General features: G+C 37.2%; 1 pseudogene; it reads left to right on the top strand.

Annotated features, from left to right (window-relative positions):
- Positions 1-574: 574 nt before the first annotated feature.
- Positions 575-7,299, top strand: LOC109276031 (thioredoxin-like protein 1; annotated as a pseudogene).
- Positions 7,300-7,788: the final 489 nt, after the last annotated feature.

The raw sequence follows: 7,788 nt of genomic DNA, 5'->3' as shown, positions 1-7,788 counted from the left end.
TTCATGGTCTAAATGACAGTTTATATTGTCTTCAACAGAAAAATCAGCCCACACTTTAGGTAAACCTCTTGGAAAATACGTGTCTGTCCATTGATGTTGGCTGAGTTTCTTTCTTTTTCTTTTTTTCTGACTTGGCCTGATTTACGCTTTTCTCATGTTTATCTTAGGAGATATATGTCCTAGCACACAATGCAAACTAGGAGTACAGAGCATTTTAAACTAGTATCCATTTGGCATTATTTTATAACAGATTATTTTTATTGCTTTGAATAGTGCATGAGGTATGCCGTGGAGCCAGGATTTACCTTGATTTATTATAGTTTTTTTTTTCAGCCTTTGTTATAGATGATCGTAGTTAAGATTATTCTAAATGTTTTACTAAAAGTGTATTGCAAACCAATTAAGAGATAATTAGATTTTAGGTATTTACTATATGTTTTCATATAAGAAGTTGAAATCCCTTTCTTCTGAATGCTGCTCCTTGGCGTGTTTGAACTCAGAGCCATTCCTTATTTTACCTCCCCTCTGACTCCCCACCCCATGGTCTGCTTTTGTCTTTTAAGGCGGGTCCAAGATGATCTTCTTCATTCATGTGTTAGATAGCATCTGGATGGGTTTGGCCAGCAGCAGGCACTATCAGGAGATTGGAGGTGAGAGAAAGAAGAGTCCAAAACTTGCCTTTTCTTCCTTCCATTCCTTCTTTCTTTTTTTCTTTCTCCCTCCCTCCCTCCCTCCCTCCCTCCTTTCCTTTCTTTCCTTTCTTCATTCCTCCCTTCCTGTGTTTTTTTCAGTTTTAATTATTTTTGTATGTGTATATGTTTTTAATTTTTGTTATTAAAGTATAGTTGGCATGCAATGTTACAGCCCAAGACATTTCTTCACCTCTCTGTTTGTGTCAAACAAATATCCGTCCTTTCCTGTGTTCTCCCGGCCTCCAGCTCCACCAAACAGGTCCTCCTAGCTTCCTCCAGGTGAGCCAAACTCTTCTGGGATCCTGTAACCCATTTATTACCTCTGTCCCAACCTGTGTGTAATGGTAGCTTCTGCTATTTCTAATCTCAGGGTTACCACATTTTCCTCTCGCTTGGAGTCTCAACTCTATCTGTTAAATCAATGTCACTTCTGTTGCAGACTTTGAGTCTGGAGTTATCTCTTGTCCAGCAAGAGAGCATATGCAGAATTAAATGCAAGAGAGGCTAATGTCGAGGAGGAGACAAGAGCCTCAAGCAACGGTCCTTGTTCCATATTTATTAGGATCAGAAGGCTTACAGACATGATGGGCATGCAGAAAGGGACAATGAGACAGTGATCATTAACTTTCTTTCGTGTGAGAGAAAGGGGATTTTGAAGATATGCAGTGTTAGGGGTTTGTGTGAATACAAAACAAAATCCTGACACTGAGCTGATGGCTGTTTATGGCAGGCACCAGGCACATGTCTGTTTATCTTAACTTGCGTAGGGGATAATACACAGAGCATGCTACCTCACGGTCAACAAGGCACCTTTCTTTTGCTAATTAGCTCCAGGCAATTAGCAAGTAGTCTGCTGTGGCAGTCTATCACCCTGTCTACCTGTTTACCTATTCTGGACACTTCTGTCCAGCGGAAGCAGCTTCCCACTCTTATGCTCTTGTTCTATACTGGGAAGGTTTTCGCCCTGTTTACCTATTCTGGATGCTTTCGTCCTAAGCCTTGTTAACCCATTGGTGCAAGCTCAGGGAATTCCTAAACTTATTCCCCACAATTTCTATTTTAAATACTTGGAATGATTATCTTTTTCTGGTTGATCTTGACTAGTACATTCCATTTCTACTTTCTTTACCAGATGATTGATAAAATCATACTGCCTTTTACTTATTACATAATTTCTGTTGTTATCACCATGGATAATGAAATATGTGTATTGCTGTCCTCATGGCACAGTGATCAGTGCTGTAGACGGAATGAGGGATAGGACTAGATTCAAGTGGTGAAAAGGTAAGATGGAAGGCAGAAATTTTGACACACATATTGGGTTCTGAGTTCATAGATGGCTCAAAATATGCACCTTGTTGAATGAAGATACTAGTGAGGAGTGTTGGGGATATAACTTCTTTATTCGTTCACAGATAATTATAGGCTCTAACCAGGGTCTTTGCTAGGCACTAGGATGAGGTACTAGGAATGACTAGGAACATACAAGATGCAGGGGGGAACTGCATTCCTTCTGTAGGCTCTAAGAGAGAATTCACTCTTTGCCTTTTTCAGCTTCTGGAAGCTGCCTGTATTCCTTGGCTTATAAGCGCCTTCCATCTTCAAATCCAGCAATCATATGTAAGACCTCTGCTTCTCTGACTGGCTTTCCCCCTTTACCTCTTTTACTTGTAAGAACACTTATGATTACATAGTCCCATCTGGATAATCCGGAATAATCTCCGTATCTCAGAATCCTTAACTTAATCACATCTGCAATGTCTCTTTCTCTTTTTTTTAAAAATAATTTTGTAGTTTTTATTAGATAAGGAGGTATTTTGTTACTTTTAGAAAAAATGGAATTGACTAGGGTGTCTATAAAATAGATGATATACATAATCTATACATATCTTAACAATGGTACTTTTTAAAATAATAAAATAATATAGAATATTCTATTTATAATAGCAGTAAAAATATAAAACAAACTTTGATGAACATAAATATGGAAAGCTTTTATGAAGAAAACTTAAAACTATTATCAAGATGTTTATTATTTCTGTAATATATTAGCTTAGCATCATTCCATTAAAAATAACGAAAGCATCATTTATTTGATTTGAAAAAAAACCCTACAACATGCAAAAATACCAGAGCCACTATAAAAAATAAAATGAAAGTCTTTTTGCCATTTTTTTATTTTTAAAGAACCAGCATAAAACTATATGTATTAAAATATGATCTTAGGTAAGAATACCCAGACAGATAAATGCAATATATTATATTCTGAAATATTATTGTAATTACGTTTGGAATTTGTTATGTGTTAAAAATTGTAAGTATTTTAAATTACTAAGAAATGGATAGGTTATTTAACAAGATGTCTGTAATAACTGGTTAGCACTTAGAGAAAAATAAGAATGCCTCTACTTAATTTTTAAAACTCAAAATTCCATAGACAAAATAATTAAAACATTAAAAATTAAATCATGTAATAAAGAATGGTGAATGAATCTTTTGTAAACTTGGAATGGGAAGACCTTTTAAAACAAAACCCATCAGGTTTCAAAACCAAGAAGCCATACAAGAAAATATTGGCTATTTGGACTATGCCCAAACTAGACTATCCCTTTAATATAAGATACCACAGAGAGCAAAAGGAAGATGAAAATTCAGGGAAATATTTTCAACACATTTGAAAAAGGCTGATTTCCTTAATAAAGAGATATCACAGTATAGGAAAAAAAGGATTTATCAGAAATAGAATACCAATGACCAGTAACCATGAAAAAAAAGATTAACCTCTCTTATAATTCAAGATATGTAAATAAAAATGATGATACAATTTTAATCATATTGGAACATTATAACATCTAAGTGACTATCAGAATGTTATAGCAAGTATCAGTTAAAGTTAAGAAGTCAGGGACTCCTGGAACTCATTAGGTTAAATGTCTGACTCTTTGTTTTGGCTCAGGCATGATCTCAGAGCTCGTGGGTCCGAGAAAGTACAGAGCCTGCTTGGAATTCCCTCCCTCCACTCACCTCTCTTTGCCCCTCCCTGCTTACTCTCTCTGTTTCTCAAAATAAATAAACAAACTTTAAAAAATCAATATATACATTTAAGAAGCCAATACCCTCACATACTATTGGTTAACATGTAATTGTACTGTCATTTGGGAGAACATGTAATCAGTACTATCGTTGGGATTATCCATCAAAAAAATTTTTTTGTAATATAAATCACTTTACCTTTCAATTCTACTCCATAAATACACGACACATAATTTTCCTAAGGTATGTTATAGGCTTTTCCTTGCAATTGTATTTGAAGTATGTTTTAAAAGTGGAATGATTTAAATGCCTATGAGTATGAAACTGGTTTAATAAAATTCATTAATGTTATACAATTCTCATGTTACAGTGCAAAACAATGAGAAAAAAATATATGTTCTGAAATGGGGAGATTCCAAGATATATTGCAATTGAACACAAGAAAAGTAGCGTAATTTTATCACAAGAAATTATGAAAAGACAAAAGTAAATTTTTTTTAATTAAAAAAAATTTTCTTACGTTTATTCATTTTTGAGAGACAGAGAGACAGCACAAATGGGGGAGGGGCAGAGAAAGAGGGAAACACAGAATCCAAAGCAGGCTCCAGGCTTCGAGCTATCAACACAGAGCCCAACGTGGGGCTCGAACTCACAAACTGTGAGATCATGACCTGAGTCGAAATTGGATGCTCAACTGACTGAGACACCCAGGCGCCCCTTTAATTTTTTTTAAAGTTTATTTATTTTTGAGAGAGAGAGAGAGAGTGTGAGTGGAGAGAGGTAGAGAGAAGGAGACACAGAATCTAAAGCAGGCTCTAGGCTCTGACCTGTCAGCACAGAACCCAACGTGAGGCCCGAACCCACGAACTGCAAGATCGTGACCCAAGCCGAAGTTGGTGCTTAACCAACTGAGCCACCCAGGTACCCCCCAAAATAAATTCTTAATAATGGCTTCATATACAGACTAAAACACGGGGGTGAGGGTGGGAATATGCAATGAGCAGAAAGTAGGGGGCTTATAATTTATGTTTACAATGAGCATATACTTTAAAAATCACCAGGTTTGAAAAAATGTTAAACAGAAAAACCAGAACAAATGTGTATTGTATATTACTGTCTTACTTTCCCATTTAACACTGCAGTTTCTGCCAAGCTGACTCCTGTAGCCCATTGGAACTCTCTCGTCTCTTTACCCTTTTCCTCTATATCACTCATGATCACTTTCTTACACACACATTGCTATAAAATTTGCTTATTTATTCAATTAGCTCCCTGAATCAGATAATTTTATTTCCAGTACCTAGAAAATCCCTGCCATATACAAACATGCTACATATATTTGGTACATAAATGATTCATGTCACTCACTCCACGGCTCTGAGCCATTTCACATTTTATAGCGTTGGCTGTGACATCTTGAATGAGCTGCTTCAGTTTCTATCTCCAAAATCCAATCTGAGATCATTGCTTTTATTTTAATTTTTTACAGTGTATCTTTTTTATGTTTTAAGTTTTACTTTTTTTTAAATTTTATTTTTTAAAAATTTACATCCAAATTAGTTAGCATATGGTGCAATGATGATTTCAGGAGTGGATTCCTTAATGCCCCTTACCCATGTAGGCCATACCCCTCACACACCCCCTCCAGTACCCCTCTGTTTATTCTCCATATTTATGAGTCTCTTCTGTTTTGTCCCCCTCCCTGTTTTTATATTATTTTTGTTTCCCTTCCCTTATGTTCATCTGTTTGGTCTCTTAAAGTCCCCATATGAGTGATGTCATAAGATATTTGTCTTTCTCTGACTGACTAATTTCACTTAGCATCATACCCTCCAGTTCCATCCACGTAGTTGCAAATGGCAAGATTTCATTCTTTTTGATTGTCGAGTAATACTCCATTGTATATATACCACATCTTCTTTATCCATTCATCCATTGATGGACATTTGGGATCTTTCCATACTTTGGCTATTGTTGATAGTGCTGCTATAAACATTGGGGTGCATGTGTCCCTTTGAAACAGCACACCTGTATCCTGTGGATAAATGCCTTGTAGTGCAATTGCTGGGTCATAAGGTAGTTCTATTTTTAGTTTTTTGAGGAACCTCCTTACTGTTTTCCAGAGTGGCTGCACCAGCTTGCATTCCCATGCAATGTCTCTTTCTATGTAAGGTGCCATATCCATAGGTTTCAAGGATTAGGATGGGGCCATCTTTGGGGGACCATTATTCTGCCTACCACACTCTTGCCGTATCCTGAGTAAACCCTGGCTACGTGTCTTTCTTTCCCTCCCCTTTCCCTGTCCTCTCCCATGCCCACCCTCTTGGCAGTTCTGCTCCCTGGCAGACTGCATTGAGTCCAGAGAAAGACTCCTCGGTCATCACGTCTTCTGTACAGGTCTCAGCCTTCCAGAACCTGTTCCCTCTCCTGGGTCTTCAGCTTTTGGTAGCTGCCCTGCTGAGCTCTCTGGGAAATATTTCAGAGGAGCCAGTGGGCAGCTACCCAGATTTCCAGCCTGAACTGCATGGCACAGGCTCCAGACTCACCCCGGTCAGGTTCACCATGTGAGGGTGCGGCATTCAGTTCTAGGAGTTAACGAGCATACGCAAGCAGTTTTCTTGGAAGTCGATGCGCATCAATGTCAGGGAACAGCTGCAAATGCAATATATCAGCAACACCAATGTTTCTGTGTTTTCAAAACAAAAGGAGAATTGACCAATATCAAGGAGGTGATGCTGTGGGATTAGAAGAAAAAAAAATCAAGCAGTACTTACAAAAACAGGACACAGATCTTTCAAAAGGCTATATAGATTTAATGCCTTCTAATATGCTGCACATGCCTTAATGAAAGCAAAGAGTATGAGTTGGACAACTGTTTCTGAAAAGGCATGACCTTCTTGGAATCTGATTGTGAAGAACAGCTACTTATTACTATAGCATTTAAGCAACTTGTTAAACTCTATTCAATGAAATTGCAAGGGCCATGTAATGGTCAGGGTCCTAAATATGCAAAAATTTTTTTTTAATTTTTAAAGTTTATTCATTTATTATTTCTGAGAGAGAGAGAGAGAGAGAGAGAGAGAGAGAGAACAAGTGGGGGAGAGGGAGAGAATGAGAGGAAGACACAGAATCCGAAGCAGGCTCCAGTCTCTGAGCTGTCAGCACAGAGCCCGACGCAGGGCTTGAACTCACAAACTGCTAGATCATGACCTAAGCCGAAGATGGAAGCTTAACCAACTGAGCCATTCTGGTGCCCCAATATGTAAAAATTTTTATCAATCTACTTCAATCTATGGATTTTGAAGAAGCAGAAAGAAGTGATCAACTCAAGCTCTGGAACTAACAGAGGATAATATTAAAGATGATAGCATTGTCCTACTGCATTATTATTAATCTTCACAATGTAGCTGTAGTTGTTCAGTATAATCAAGGTAAAGAAACAGTCATTCCATATCTTACATTTATTGGTACTGGAATCCAGGCAACAAATATGAATGACTTTAAGCCAGTAGTTGGAAAAAAAAAAAAAAGCCACAAAAGACACCCGAAGACCATATTGCTATCAGGTCTATAGCTCCTGGATAATTTCTTGATTGTCCTCAGAGACTGTCAATATTCCATTCATTGCAATTACCAACAAATCATTGTTTTTTTTTTCAGATGGTATCACTAGTGTTTTTATTGTAATCTTGATAAATGCAATGGTAAATAAAAGTCACTACTTTTTCTAAGCTTAAAAAAAAAGCAATAGCTAACCTCCCAAGTTTAAGATTGATTGGCTAATTTGCATTGTTTCCCAACACCCCTCTTTTTAGGAAAGAGTTTTCAAAATTGGAGAGATGGTGAGACCCTTAGCAGAACTGATGAAACCATCCAGTTTCTGGATAGTCAATAGAAAACTTTTATTGGAGAACAATTTTGCAGTATTTTTTTTTTTTTGGAAGATTTCTCTGAAATTCCAGTTTAGGTGACTGATAACAAAGAAGTAGGCAGTGATGAGTGGTGGTAACAGTTTCTTCTAAGCAGCTGGAAATGGGTTGATGTTCTGTGTGAAATGAGGGCA

This window comes from Panthera pardus, unplaced genomic scaffold (genome assembly GCF_024362965.1).
Source record: "Panthera pardus isolate Hobbes unplaced genomic scaffold, ASM2436296v1 HiC_scaffold_2, whole genome shotgun sequence".
In the NCBI taxonomy this organism is placed as follows: Eukaryota; Metazoa; Chordata; class Mammalia; order Carnivora; family Felidae; genus Panthera; species Panthera pardus.
Note: the sequence above shows the minus strand (reverse complement) of the source record. Positions and strands in the feature narration are given on the sequence as shown.